Source organism: Chiloscyllium plagiosum, unplaced genomic scaffold (genome assembly GCF_037043375.1).
Source record: "Chiloscyllium plagiosum isolate Xiang-an unplaced genomic scaffold, Cpla_swu_hap1 HiC_scaffold_39, whole genome shotgun sequence".
Taxonomy (NCBI): domain Eukaryota; kingdom Metazoa; phylum Chordata; class Chondrichthyes; order Orectolobiformes; family Hemiscylliidae; genus Chiloscyllium; species Chiloscyllium plagiosum.
The window spans coordinates 19,567,684-19,583,029 of NW_028270177.1; the positions used below are offsets into that span (position 1 = coordinate 19,567,684).

At 41.3% G+C, this 15,346-nt stretch overlaps 1 protein-coding gene across 6 annotated transcripts in view; it reads right to left on the bottom strand.

The window, feature by feature from the left end:
- The window catches only part of atosa (atos homolog A), a 100,538-nt gene that overhangs the window by 64,641 nt on the left and 20,551 nt on the right, over positions 1-15,346 (bottom strand). The window contains exon 1 of one of the 6 annotated variants that reach the window (XM_043677395.2): positions 5,647-5,791. The exons of the other annotated variants lie outside the window; for them this stretch is intronic. The gene's annotated coding sequence lies outside the window, so the exon portion shown is untranslated. Of the gene's footprint in view, positions 1-5,646; positions 5,792-15,346 lie in introns of those variants that run through there. 6 annotated transcript variants of the gene reach the window in all.

A 15,346-nucleotide genomic window follows, 5' to 3' on the forward strand; every position in this document is an offset into this window, starting at 1 on the left:
AGTCTCTCTGAACACAGAACTGGTCCCGGAGGAGTTGGGAGGTCATGTTGCAGCTGTACAGGACATTGGTTAGGCCACTATTGGAATATTGCTTGCAAATCTGGTCTCCTTCCTATCAGAAAGATGTTATGAAACTTGAAAGGGTTCAAAAAGATTTACAAGCATGTTGCCAGGGTTGGAGGATTTGAGCTATCGGGAGAGGTTGAATAGGCAAGGGATATTTTCCTTAGAATGTTGGAGGCTGAGGGGTGACCTTATAGAGGCTTATAAAATCATGAGGGGCATGAATAGAGTAAATAGACAAAGTATTTTCCCTGGGGTGGGGGGAGTCCAGAACTAGAGGGCATAGGTTTAGGGTGAGAGGGGAAAGATATAAAAGACACCCAAGGGGTAACTTTTTCACGCAGAGGGTGGTACATGTATGGTATGAGCTCCAGAGGAAGTGGTGGAGGCTAGTATAATTGCAACATTTCAAAGGCATCTGGATGGGTATATGAATAGGAAGGGTTTGGAGGGATATGGGCCAGGTGCTGACAGGTGGGACTAGATTGGGTTGGGATGTCTGGTCGGCATGGACGGGTTGGACCGAAGGGTCTGTTTCCGTGCTGTACATCTCTATGACTGCAAACGTGAAACCGTTGTTTAAGCAAGGGGCAAAGAATAAAGCAGGAAACTACAGACCTGTCAAACTGACTCAACAGTGGGAAAACTGATGGAGGCTTTGAGAAAGTGAAGACTGCAGTTGCTGGAGAACAGAGTAAAAGGTGTGGTGCTCAAAAAGCACAGCAGGTCAGGCAGCGCCCAAGGAGCAGAAGAGTCGATGTTTTGGGCAGAACCCTCATCAGGAATGTGGTGGTGGTGGGGAGGGGATGAGAGATAAATAGGAGGGGGGGCATGGGGTTGGTTGGGGGTGGGGCAGGGGAACCTTGAAATACGATAGGTAGATGAATGTGGGGGAGTGATGGCAATAGGTCAGAGCAGAGGGTGGAGTGGATAGGTGGGAAGGAAGATGGACCAGCAGGACAGTTCAAGAGGGCAGTGCCAAGTTGGAGCGTTGGATCTGGAAACAGGGTGGGGCGATGAGGAAACTGGTGAAATCAACATTGATGCCATGTGGTTGCAAGGTACCAAGGTGGAAGATGAGGCTTTCTTCCTCCAGGTGTTGGGTGGCTAGGATTTGGCAGTGGAGGTGATGTAGGACTTGGTGGAGTGGGAGGGGGAGTTGAAGTGTTCGGCCACAGGACAGTGGGGTTGTTTGGTGTGTGTGTCCTGGAGATGTTCTCTGAAATGTTCTACAAGTCGGCGTTCTGTCTCTCCAAATGTAGAGGAGAGCACATCGAGAGCAACGGACACAGTAGATGAAGTGTTTGGAAGTGCAGGAAAATCTCTGCTGGATGTAGAAGGATCCTTTGGGGCCCTCGATAGAAGTGAGATGGGAGGTGTGGGCGAAGGTTTTACACCTCTCGCAGACGGAATGGTCTCTGTGGTATGCTGATAGGGGTGGGGAGGGAAATATATCTCTGGTGGTGGGATCTGACTGTAGGTCACTGAAATGGCAGAGGACGATGCATTGTTTTCGGAGATTGGTGGGGTGGAAGGTGGGGACTGGTGGATTCTACTGTTTTTGCGGTTGGAGGGGTGGTGTTCACGAATGGAGGTGTGGGAAGTGCAGAAGATGCACTCGAGGGCATTGTTGACCATGTAGGAGGAGAAATTGTGATTTTTGAAGTGTCCTACCCGTCCATCTTCCTTCCCACCTATCCGCTCCACCCACCGCTTCGACCTATCATCATCAGCCCCAACCTTCATCTACCTATCACATTCTAAACTACAATCCCCCCTAGTCCCACCCCTCCTGATATTTATCTCTCAGTCCCCTTGGGGGCCCCCCCACATTCCTGACGAAGGGCTTATGCCTGTAACATCGACTCCTCTGCTCCATGGACGCTGCTTGTCCTGCTGTATTTTTCCATCACCACACTTTGACTCAACATGGCTTTGTCAAGGCCATGTAATGTCTGACAAATTTGGTTTCTTGGACAAGGTGATACACATTGGATGAGTGTAGTGTTCTGGATGTTATATATTTGGACTTTCATAAAGCATTTGTATGATGCTACATGGCAGATTGGGTGGCAAAATAAAAATATTTAGGATTGATGGGTAATTAGTGTCATGGATTAGATATTGGCTAAAAAGATAAGGAACAGATGTAGATGGGCACTTCCAAGATTGGAGACAAGTTGAAAGTGCTGTTCCCCAGGGACCAGTGTTGGAACCCTTGCTTTTTCTTATTTATGAATGATTTGGACGTTGAGTGTTGAGGAAAAAAAGATCTATATGTTTGTGTGGTACTAAATTAGGGAGAATAGTGAATTATGAGGATGATGCTGAGCAACATTGACAAGTTGGACAAAAAGACAGATGCCTGGCAGATTAATTTCAATGCAGAGAAATATGAGGAAACACAGAGAGACAGTACAGGATCAATGTTATGACAGAGGAGCAGACAGGTTCACATGCATAGTTCTCTGAAGGTGGTCAGGCACTTGTAACGTTATTAAGGCTTACAGGTTACTTGGGTTTATAAATAGAGACACAGGGGTACAAAATCAAGGAAGTGGTATTACACCTCCTCAAATCATTAGTCAGATCATATTTGGGGCATTGTGTTCAGTTCTGGGTACCTTATTTAAAGATACCCTGGAGACAGTGCAAAGGAGATTTACTAGAATGATACAGGAATGAGGGATTTTTGATGCAAGGAAATGTTAGAGAAACTGGACTTATTTTCCTTGGAACAGAGAAGATTAAGAGGTGACCTTATTGAGGTGTTCAAAATTATGAACAATTTTGACAGGGTAAAGAAGGATATTATGTTTCCACCATGGTAGTTCACTAACTCACAATTTCAAGATTATTAGCAAGAGAGCAAGGAGTGAGATGAGAAGAAACCTCCACTCAGAGGGTTATTAGACTGTGCTACCTGGGAGAGTGGTAAGGGCAGATTCCATAGGAAGTTTTATAGAGAGCAAGATATATATTTGAGTGATGAATTGAGGGCTACAGAGAAAGGGCTGGGCAGCTCTTTCTGGAGCTGGTGCAGACTTGATGAATTGAATGGCCTCCTTCTGTATTGTAAAATTCTATGATTCTACTCAAGTCTTTCTGAATTTGATTGGTCTGATCTTTGCGCAGAGTAATAATTTATGAGACAGTTGTTTAATTATATTTTTCCTTGATCCAGACAAAAACTGTGTTTTTTGGCTTAAACCAATTAACAATCCTCATTCCTGAAGAAGGGCTTATGCCCGAAACGTCGATTTTCCTGTTCCCTTGATGCTGCCTGACCTGCTGCGCTTTTCCAGCAACCATTTTCAGCTTAAACCAATTGACAGTCCACTTCAGGATCATTCTATCAGTATTATGCCTTTCAATTTTGCAGAGATAACATATTATTGTGGCACGGAAAAGTGAATGGGAAGGATCACTGAAGAAGGGTGTATAGTGTATAGTACAGGTGCAGCCTTCTGCTATGGCACATAGCACAGACGAAAGGAGAAATGTAAATTGAAGACACAGAGGTAATAGGGAATACCTCAGATAGAAGTTAGTTCCAAAAGGGAGAGATCACAACCACAAAGATTTTTCCCACAAACTTCAGGGCTTGTTATCAGGGTCAAATAGAGGTCAGAAGCCTGCACCAAGGGACACACATTTCCTGTGATTTGGCTAATTTGTGATCATAATGCAGGCTCACCAATAGGAGGCTCTCTATTACTGAAGTAGTAAATGAAAGACAGCCCTGTCTCCATTTTGAGGTGTTTTCTCTCATGTCAAAAGTAAACAGAGTTACCAACATGAAGGAGGAATACTTCCACAGCATGACTTACTGGAGGAGCTGAAGCCCAGTAATTGGTTGAGGTCTGAAATCCTGCCGAGATAGTCAACCCCACCCTTCTATGTTGGTCTTCTGCCTGGAAGGCTGTCTCTAGGTATCTATACTATTCATGATGCCTTTAGGTGTCTGGAGGTTGGCTAGAGTTTTCCTGTCTCAAGTCACTGCTTCCAGGTAGGAGGCCTGCCATACAAAACCGTCCCTGCAACCCTCTTCAACTAGCTTGGCTCCAGCACTCAGCACTTCTATCCATTATCCTCTCTGGGAAGAAAAGAGAGGGGAAAAAAAACAACGAAGAGCCAGCAGCATTAAATTTCAAACCCACCCTCTCCCAGAAGAAACAACCTGTAAAGCTGAGAATAAGACATTATGATCAGACTTGTATACTTCAAAATGGAGCTCCAGTACAACCAGTATAACAAGATTTTCCTTCGAGATAAACTCACCAACTGAGTTTATTTGGGTCCTGAGTCAGGACCCAAATATTCAGCACTTCAAAAAAGAGTCGATGTAGGAAGGGGTTCAATGTTTCCTTAAAACTGTTCAGCTACCCACTCTGGCAACTTACAAAGGTCTGTCCCTTTAAGACTTGTGTCATGCCACACAACAAATTTAAAAGCCTACACTTATAACTCATGCTTTACAAAAATAAAACTTTAGGGGGCATTTTGTTCGAGACAGAAGAGGAGCAAAGTGAAAAACATAATGATCACATGTTGTGGTTGTGAATGTAACAGAAAATAAATACACAGATGAGGATATGGTGTCTTTTTGTTGAGGACCAGGTGTGGAAGTGGATTGAAAGTGGTTCAGTGAAAAGAGGAATGAGGAAAACAATACCCAAACATGTGCACTGCATTTACAATAAGAGAGCATAGAAGAATACATGCCCTGCCAGTGACAAAACCCCATAGTGTCACACTATGAGCATGGGGAAAACAGTCACAAGGACTGACCTCATTGTTGCTGTCAAAGTATACAGTAGCTTTGGTCAAATATACCTTAAATCATTGAGGGGCTGAACTGTTCAAAAAAAATTATCCTAGTATCAGAAAACCACAAAATATGGAAGTCTAAAACTGACGAGTTCACTTTGATAATCCTTGTAGTTTAAAAGTGGCTGAAATGAAAATATCCTGTTGAGAGATATGTCGGAAGAGATTAATAGATCCTACAATAGCCTACAAAGTACTAATTTGTAAATCAAATCATAAAAAAAGGTACTGGTTGAGTCTGTTCCCTTTATGTAGTGTTGTTTCAAAGACAAAACGGAACAAAATATAATCAAGTACACAGCTGAGAACGGAATCCATGTAAATGCAGAAAGCTGCCGAGATGGTGCGTCTGCAAAGGTTCTAATCTTTTTTTCTTGCACAGATTACAAACTACCTCACCTAAAGCAGACAAATAGTGACAAAGAATTGGTAATGCTTTGCTAAGTCTCAGAGGAAGAGCTCCGTAAGGTATCCTAGCAGGCAGAAATCAAAGAAAGCTGGTCTACAAATCGCAAATAAAACGTAACGAAAACAACTTGAACCCTTCCTATTCATGAATAATTTATGGTAATGTGAGTCATACGTAATAAATCTACTGAACTCAAATCACATAAAAGAACAAAGTTAGAGAAACCTCATCATTTCTGTGTATACTTTTTGTGTTCAACTCACTAAAACATTTTACGGGGGGGCGGGAACTAAAAAAAAAGCAATGAAAATACAATGCACAAAAACACTCTTCAGAGTACACACCTTTTCTATGCAGCCATAATTTTCGTTTTTGAACAAAGAATGTTTGACTCCTTGAGTAAAGGAAGTTGCCTCTGGCTAATGCTGGGCTGTACTGTCAGTATCTGAGTGCACCAGATGTCTGCAATGGTCAAAACAACATGTTCTGCTGTGGTGCATATTAGCTCCAGCCTATCACTCTGCAACGTACTGTTTCAACAATGAGGCAGACTTACAGCAAGCATAGCAACAGCCGTGCAAGCTGATTGGCTGGCAGCAATAGAAAAACCCCAGTGTCAAACTCTACTATAGTTTCCTGTTCAGCAATAGTGATTCCTTGTTTTCAGGTGCAGGCAAGTAAATTAAAAGTTGAGTCCAACAATAGCTTACCACAATGGCAATTTTGGACTAAGCCACTGTAAATATTAAAGTACACATAAACTAGACATGTAAATTGAAACAAAGCTTAAAACGTCTCTACATTCATGAACAGGGGTTATTATAAATGTGGTTTTGAAGCAATTCCTAGTACAAAATCCGGACAATGCACAATATAAACTCATTTAAATTATTCTTCTTAGTTAATTCTAATGGATACCTTCCCCACGTGGAGGGCGAGCCCCAGATGGGATCGCAAACTAATTCTGGAGGTCGTGAGTTCTGAGCCAGCAACTGCCGCCATGGAACTCGAGTCCAACAGCTGTGATCCCACTCTAAAAGGTCTGAAAACTCACTGGCCCTTCCATATCCCAATCTCACAAAGGTCACAACAATTTTTAACTCTGAAAATGGGGTAACGATGAGAAAACGTTTAGGAGATAATGCTGTTAATTGTTATGAAATCAGAGAAAAGTCACTAGATCTTTATCTTCAAAAAAGTAGTTTTATCGTGTCATGTAGCATAGAAACTGGCCCTTTGATCCAACTCATTCGTCCCATTTGTAAGCATTTAACCTCTAAACCCTTCCTATTCATTTAAATGTAATTGTACCCACCTCTGTTCCATACAACGATCATTCCCTGTGTGAAAAAGCTATCCCTCAGGTCATAGAGATGTACAGCATGGAAACAGACCCTTCGGTCCAACTCGTCCATGCCGACCAGATATCCCAACCCAATTGAGTCCGACCTGCCAGCATCCCTCCAAACCCTTCCTATTCATATACCCATCCAAATGCCTCTTAAATGTTGCAATTGTCCCAGCCTCCACCACTTCTTCTGGCAGCTCATTCCATACACGTACCATCCTCTGCATGAAAAGGTTGCTCCTGAGGTCTCTTTTATATCTTTCCCCTCTCACCCTAAACCTATGCCCTCGAGTTCTGGACTGCCCGACCCCAGGGAAAAGACTTTGTCTATTTATTCTATCCATGCCCCTCATAGTTTAGTAAACCTCTATAAGGTCACCCCTCAGCCTCCGACACTCCAGGGAAAACAGCCCCAGCCTGTTCAGCCTCTCCCTATTGCTCAAATCCTCCAACCCTAGCAACATCCCTGTAAAACTTTTCTGAACCCTTTCAAGTTTCACAACATCTTTCCGATAAGAAGACGACCAGAATTTTGCACACAATATTTCAACAGTGGCCTAACCAAAGTCCTGTACAGTTGCAACATGACCTCCCAACTCCTGTACTCAATACTCTGACCAATAAAGGAAAGCATACCAAACGCCTTCTTCACTATCCTATCTACCTGTAACTCCACTTTCAAGGAGCTATGAACCTGCACTCCAAGGTCTCTTTGTTCAGCAACACTCCCTAGGACCTTACCATTAAGTGTGTAAGTCCTGCTAAGATTTGCTTTCCCAAAATGCAGCACCTCACATTTATCTGAATTAAACTCCTTCTGCCCACTTCTCAGCCCATTGGCCCATTTGGTCCAGATCCTGTTGTAGTCTGAGGTAACCCTCTTCACTGTCCACTACACCTCCAATTTTAGTGTCATCTACAAACTTACTAACCGTACCTCTTATGCTCACTTCCAAATCATTTATGTAAATGACAAAAAGTAAAGGGCCCAGCACTGATCCTTGTGGCACTCCACTGGTCACAGGCCTTCAGTCTGAAAAACAACCCTCCACCACCACCCTCTGTCTTCTACCTTTGAGCCAGTTCTGTATCCAAATGGCTAGTTCTCCCTGTATTCCATGAGATCTAACCTTGCTAATTAGTCTCCCATGGGGAACCTTGTCGAATGCCTTTCTGAAGTCCATATAGATCACATCTACTGCTCTGCCTTCATCAATTCTCTTTGTTACTTCTTCAAAAAACTCAATCAAGTTTGTGAGACATGATTTCCCATGCACAAAGCCATGTTGACTATCCCTAATCAGTCCTTGCCTTTCCAAATACATGTACATCCTGTCCCTCAGGATTCCCTCCAACAACTTGCCCACCACCGAGGTCAGGCTCACCAATCTATAATTCCCTGGCTTGTCTTTACCGCCCTCCCTAAACAGGGCACCATGTTTGCCAACCTCCAGTCTTCCAGCAACTCACCTGTGACCATTGATGATACAAATATCTCAGCAATAGGCCCAGCAATCACTTCTCTGGCTTCGCACAGAGTTCTCGGGTACATCTGATCAGGTCCTGGGGATTTATCCACTTTTACCCGTTTCAAGACATCCAGCATTTCCTCCTCTGTAATCTGGACATTTTGCAAGATGTCATCATCTATTTCCCTACAATCTATATCTTCCATATCCTTTTCCACAGTTAATACTGATGCAAAATATTCATTTAGTATCTCCCTCATTTTCTGTGGCTCCACATAAAGGCCGCCTTGCTGATCTTTGTGTTGCCCTATTCTCTCCCTAGTTACCCTTTTGTCCTTAATTTATTTGTAAAAACCCTTTGGATTCTCCTTAATTCTATTTGCCATAGCTATCTCATGTCCCCGTTTTGCCCTCCTGATTTCCCTCTTAAGTATACTCCTACTTTCTTTATACTCTAAGGATTCACTTGATCTATCCTGTCTATACCTGACATATGCTTCCTTCTTTTTCTTAACCAAACCCTCAATTTTTTCAGTCATCCAGCATTCCCTGTGCCTACCAGCCTTTCCTTTCATCCTGACAGGAATACACTTTCTCTGGATTCTTGTTATCTCATTTCTGAAGGCTTCCCATTTTCCAGCCGTCCCTTTATCTGCAAAAATCTGCCTCCCATCAGCTTTTGAAAGTTCTTGCCTAATACCGTCAAAATTGGCCTTTCTCCAATTTAGAACTTCAACTTTTAGAAGTAGTCTATCCTTTTCCATCATGATTTTAAAACGATAAGAATTATGGTCGCTAGCCCCAAAGTGCTCCCCCACTGACACCTCAGTCACCTGCCCTGCCTTATTTCCCAAGAGTAGGTCAAGTTTTGCACCTTCTCTAGTAGGCACATCCACATACTGATTCAGAAAATTGGCTTGTACACACTTAAGAAATTCCTCTCCATCTAAACCTTTAACACTATGGCAGTCCCAGCCGATGTTTGGAAAGTTAAAATCCCCTACCATAACTACCAGATTATTCTTACAGATAGCTGAGATCTCCTTACAAGTTTGTTTCTCAATTTCCCTCTGACTATTAGGGGGTCTATAGTACAATCCCAATAAGGTTATTATCCCTTTCTCATTTCTCAGTTCCACCCAAATAACTTCGCTGGATGTATTTCCGGGAATATCCTCCCTCAGCACAGCTGTAATGCTATCCCTTATCAAAAACGCCACTCCCCCTCCTCTCTTGCCTCCCTTTCTGTCCTTCCTGTAGCATTTGTATCCTGGAACATTAAGCTGCCAGTCCTGCCCATCTCTGAGCCATGTTTCTGTAATTGCTATGATATTCCAGTCCCATGTTCCTAACCCTGCCCTGAGTTTATCTGCCTTCCCTGTTCGACCCCTTGCATTGAAACAAATGCAGTTTAATTTATTCGTCCCCTACCTTGTCCCTGCCTGCCCTGATTGTTTGACTCACTTCTGTTCTCAGCTGTACCCGTCTCAGATTTATCTCTTTCCTCACTATCTCCCTGGGTCCCACCCCCCCACCTTACTAGTTTAAATCCTCCCGAGTAGGTTGAGCAAATTTCCCTGCCAGTATATTAGACCCTTTCAATTTAGGTGCAATCCGTCCTTCTTGTACGGGTCACTTCTACCCCAAAAGAGATTCCAATGATCCATAAATGTGAATCCTTCTCCCATACACCAGCTCCTTAGCCATGCATTCATCTGCTCTATCCTCCTATTCCTGCACTCACTAGCTCGTAGCACTGGGAGTAATCCAGATATTACTACCCTTGAGGACCTCCTTTTTAAATTTCTACCTAACTCTCTGTAATCTCCCTTCAGAATCTCAACCTTTTCCCTTCCTATATTGTTGGTTCCAATGTGGACAATGACCTCTTGCTGGGCCCTCTCCCCTGTGAGAACATTCTGCACCCTCTCTGAGACATCCTTGATCCTGGCACCAGGGAAACAACACACCATTCTGTTTTTCTCTGCTGGCCACAGAAACGTCTGTCTGTTCCTCGGACTACAGAATCCCCTATCACAACTGATCTCTTGGAAGCTTTTTCCTCTCACCTTAAACCTATGCCATCGAGTTTTGGACTCAATTAAATGACCTTGGTTATTCACCCTGTCCAGGGGGCCCATCATGATTTTCTTCACTACCTTTGGATTTCTAATAATCTACAATCAGATGCAAAACAGAATTGTTTAAACAGGTTCTCAAAAGATGGGAAATGGTACCAATTGGATATGGCACAGCTCTCAAGAGGAAGAATGACTGGCGATTAATTCTTCTTGCTACACAAATAGCTAGACCTCCCATTGTATCCATTAAGATGGTAATGTCTATCATCAGAATAACTCAACAAAGCAGACTAGATTAAGGAAAGTGATGTAGTTTTAAAAATGCCTTCATCAAATTATGAAGAAAATGAGTCACAAACTTTGAAAACTTCAAAGTTAATCCTTTTTTTCCACAACATTGACAAGGTAAAGCACACAAGACCAATTAAAAGTGTAAACTAATCATGGATCATGATGACCATAAACGACTTGACAGAAAGAATCTTGAATGGTATAAAGTTTTACAAGACTTCTCTCAATTTGTAACTGCAATTTAAAGTCACTTCTCACTGGAGAGACAGATAACTAGATAACTAAGCCAGATTCATCCCCTATCCTTGCCAAATTAGATTAACTCAATTGTGTAGGCAGTTATTTGGTGCTTGAACAGAGAAGAAGAAATCAGTCAACCTGGATTTTCCTAATGAAGAAATGTATATGGAAAAGTTAGAATCAGAACTGGCTACAGTCGGCCCCACAATGTCAAGACAATATGAATAATGGCCAGTTGGGGAAAGTACCAAATGTTATTTAGTGCCTATAAAATCAACACTCAATATTCACAGGAGAGAAGAGGCACAGGGAGAGTTGCTCAACAAAGCAACACAAGAAGTAGAAGCAGAGGTTGCCTGCATGGACCAGGTGACCTGCTCATCATTCAATACAATCAATCATAAGCTTAAACTCCAGCTTCCTACTCACTCCCCATATTTCTTGATTTACTGACTAACTGAAAATCTATCTATTCTGGCCTCATGAGGCATTAGCAACACCCTGGAGAAGAGTATTCCAAAGATCCACAAACAATTTCTCCCCATCTCAGTCCTATATGATTATTCTTCTGAGACTGTACCCCTGTGTTTTGAGTAGAGTAGCTTTTGTCATTTCCATCATACACAACTGATACAATAAAAATGAGACAGCGTTCCTCCAGTACTAAGGGACAGATTTCCTGATAAGCAGAAACAATCAACGTCTATCCTTTTAAGCACCTTCAGAATCTCATATGTATTGCCAAAATAGCATCTTATTCTTGTAAGCTCCACAGATTATAGACCCAGTGTCCTCAGCCCCTCATTTTAGGGCAAGCCCATTGTCCCAGGGACCAATTTAGTGAACCTTTGCTGTACCTGCAATTAAGGAATATTCTTTCTTAAACGTGGAGACCAGAATTGCACACAGTGCTCCAGATGTGGCTTCACCAAAACCCTTCACCACTGGGGAAAAAAAGTCTTTATTCGTGCAATAAAGGCAAACGTACTATTTACCTTTCTAATTGCTTTCTGCACCTCCATGCTAATTTTGTCTTCCTTGTAAGAGCACACTTAAATCTTTGAACATCAATTCCAACAATTTTCTTATCTTTTAAAAAAAAACTCTACTTTTCTATTCTTGCAACTGAAGTGCATAACTTCACACTCCCCTACATTCTACTCCATCTGGTATCTTGCTGCCCACTCTCTGAAGTTATCTATCTCTCAGAGAAGCAAAACCATCGGATGCACCATGGGCCTCGATCTGAGTAAAGTACCCCCATAAATAAACACCAGAAAATTAGCAGCAGCTGAAATAGGAAATGAAAATTCACACTGGAGCAGTGCAGGGTATAGTTCAGACAAATTAGTCAGATTAACTAATTGTATTCAACTTTGGTGTATTTGAACAACAGTTTCACTAATTTGTGTATTTCTAATGGAGTTATTTTGAATTAATTAAAGTGCTTGAAATCATCTGAATCCCTTGCCAACACTTCAGACTTATACAAATTCAGGGTTCTTTTTTTTATTTTGGAATCGATTATGATGTTACTGTGAATATCAGTTAAAATGCCAACAGAGGAAAAGTGCAAATAAACAGGTTTAGTTAGGTTATGATGGTATAAATATGGTAAAGTCCAATAATTTAAAGGATTTTATCCAATATAATGCAGGCAAAAATAAAAAAGACAATCTTGCCTTTAAACTTAGAAAACTTTTGCTCTACCAAAAAGAAAAACAAAAAATGTACAAATCCAACAAAACCTTTCTCCCCCTGCTAGAATGTATGCTCAAGGTTTTAAGGCCAGGTAAATACTCGCTGCCCAAAACTGTTCAGAAATTGTGAAAGAAAGATGCAATCATGGTAGTCAGAAATAACTGGATTTCTCCAGTTTGATCAGCCCTTTAATTCTAGATCAAAGAAGTTGCAATACCATTCTGGCAAAGACACTAAAGTTGTAATTTATCAGAAGCACCATGGTAACAACTATACAGCTTACGGCCATGAATGAAGTACTGACACTGCAAGTGTTTCTCACTCACTACTGAAATATACAAGACACAACTGAAGTCTACACTAGAGAATATAATTGCTTCTTTTGATAGATACGGTTACTTTATGATGACAAAACACTTCTACAATACTTTATGATATCAAAACCATAAATGCTAGTTTATATTTTCTACACCTTATGCAATAAAGCTGCATCACTGAGATTTCTCAAATCTTATCATAACATTAAAATGACTTCTCGATGCAGACAATGAGATCAAATTGATCAGGGAATCAAACCCTTTAATTGACAGAAAACGGTTATTCAGCCAAAGATTTTAATCCAATTATTATTTTGTTGTGCCTTTGTAAATGACGAAAGAATTAGGACCTCAAAAAGCATCAGCATTGAATGACTATTTTCTGGAATTGTACTTCCAGAAGAAGATGCAACAGAACAGGTCTCCCTTGTACTTGACAGTTCTTAGATGGAACTCCTTGTCAGCTCTTAATGCCATATACTTCTGAGATCCTACATTTCATATGCTATATATGCTGCTTAGGGTTTCAGTTTTTCCAAGTTTTGCACTGTTACTTGGTAGTGTTTTTCCTAATTGTTTACATTGCAAGCGTTGCATAAGTGCAAAAGGAAATGTAACAAAAGAAGACATCTAAAGTTAAATGGATACTAGACCATTATGACAGGGCTTTTCTTTTTAAATGCATCCTGAAACATCAGAAAAATTAACATTACATTTTTTAATTCAGCTATGCAGATAGGATAAACTTGCCTGAAATATATTTCATGGAAGGAAAATTTCTAACGTTGCTTTTCCAATATGTACCTCTGATTAATACATTATCAATGCATGATTTTAAAAACACCACAACCAATAAGACCTAATTTGCTGTTTTTCATATCTGCAGGATGTCCAATCACTACACTCTCAATTAGTAACCTTTGAGATGTAGGGGTCAGGTCTTTGTCAAGTTGACAAGTATCTGTAGACCATTACAAATAGTAGGCAAACCGGTTGTGGAAGTCCTCCTCCATGTGCGACAAATCAAACTTTTGCCAACAGGAGAAAGGAGAAGAGGTGTGATTCACAACAGGGAAATCCAAATACAGTAGCGCCATTTGAACTTGGTGCTAAGTTCAAAGAGATGCCATTTGGGCTGTTATAGGACACTTAAAACTACAGCGAGAGACATGACTACAGGATTAAATGTAAACCCCCTTGAAGGATGGAACAGGTCTATTTAATGGTAATGATTTGAAGTTTTAAAATCCCTAGAGGTTTAAACATAACAAAAATAAATACATGCATCAGTGGTTGTTTCAAAAAGATAATCTGCTGGATTGCCTTATTTGACAAGCAAGTGTGGCACCTATTCAGACATAGACTCATATAGTCATACGGCGCTACATCAGACCCTTCAATCCAACTTGTATATACTGCCCAAGTTTCTCAATCTAAACTAGTCCCATTTGCCTGCGTTTGGCCCATATCCCTCTAAACCTTTCCTATTCATGTACCTGTTCAAAAGTCTTTTAAATGTTGGAACTGTAACTGCATCTACGACTTCCTCGGGCAGTTCATTGCACATACGAAATACCCTCATTATGAAAATGTGGCCCCTCAGGCCCCTTTTAAATATTTCCCCTCTCACCATAAAAAAATGCCCTAGCCTAAGGAAAAGACCTTTGCTAATCAACTTATCTTTGCTCATGATTTTATAAACCTCTCTAAGGTCACCCCTTAACCTCCTATGCTCCAGTGAAAAAAATACCAGCCTTTCCATATAACTCAAACCTTCCAGACTTGCTAACATCATTGCAAATCTTTTCTGCACCCTCTCCAATTTAATATCATCCTTCCTACAGCAGGGCAACCACAAATCCAAAAGTGGCCTCACCAGTACCCTGTACAACCACAACATGACATCCCAACTCCTGTACTCAATGGTCTAAACAATGAAGGGCAAATGGGGAATAGCCTATCATACTCCTGACTTGTGCCTTGTCGATGGTGAACACTCTCAGTTGTACTTTCATGTTGGAACACAGAATTACCACTTTCATACTGGATGGGTAAGTAGAGTAGGTTAAACTTACTTGAAAATCTAAAACAAACTTACTTAACAGACAGCTGGCTAGTTCATCTCTGTTTGACCAAAAACATCGAAGTGTATCTGGAACCTCATGTTTACTGTCATCTTCTGTAACTTTCCATAACACCTTCAACCATGGTTCATTAGCTGTTTATTCCTAAAGTTGGTTGCACTTTTGCTGGCCAAAATTAATCAAAATCTACCTTAAGCAAATCTTCCACTCTAATGTCCAGACTGTCTAGTGTGTCTGAGGTAACCATTCAAGTACCAGGTTTGTAGCAAATTAAGTTTCACTAGAAGTCATTATGGTGTAGTGATGCCTTTATCAGCAACGTTCCCTTTAAACTGCACATAGGTCGCTGCTGCATATGGGCCTTGGAGGTCTGTGCAGTCATTAAGAAAACCAGAGTGAACACTGTTTAACCATGGTTTTACACCATATCATTTCCAATGGTTTATGATCTGTTTCCACATTAAGTTACTTGCTGAATCGTGTGATACAGAATGCCAAAGCAATTGTTTCATG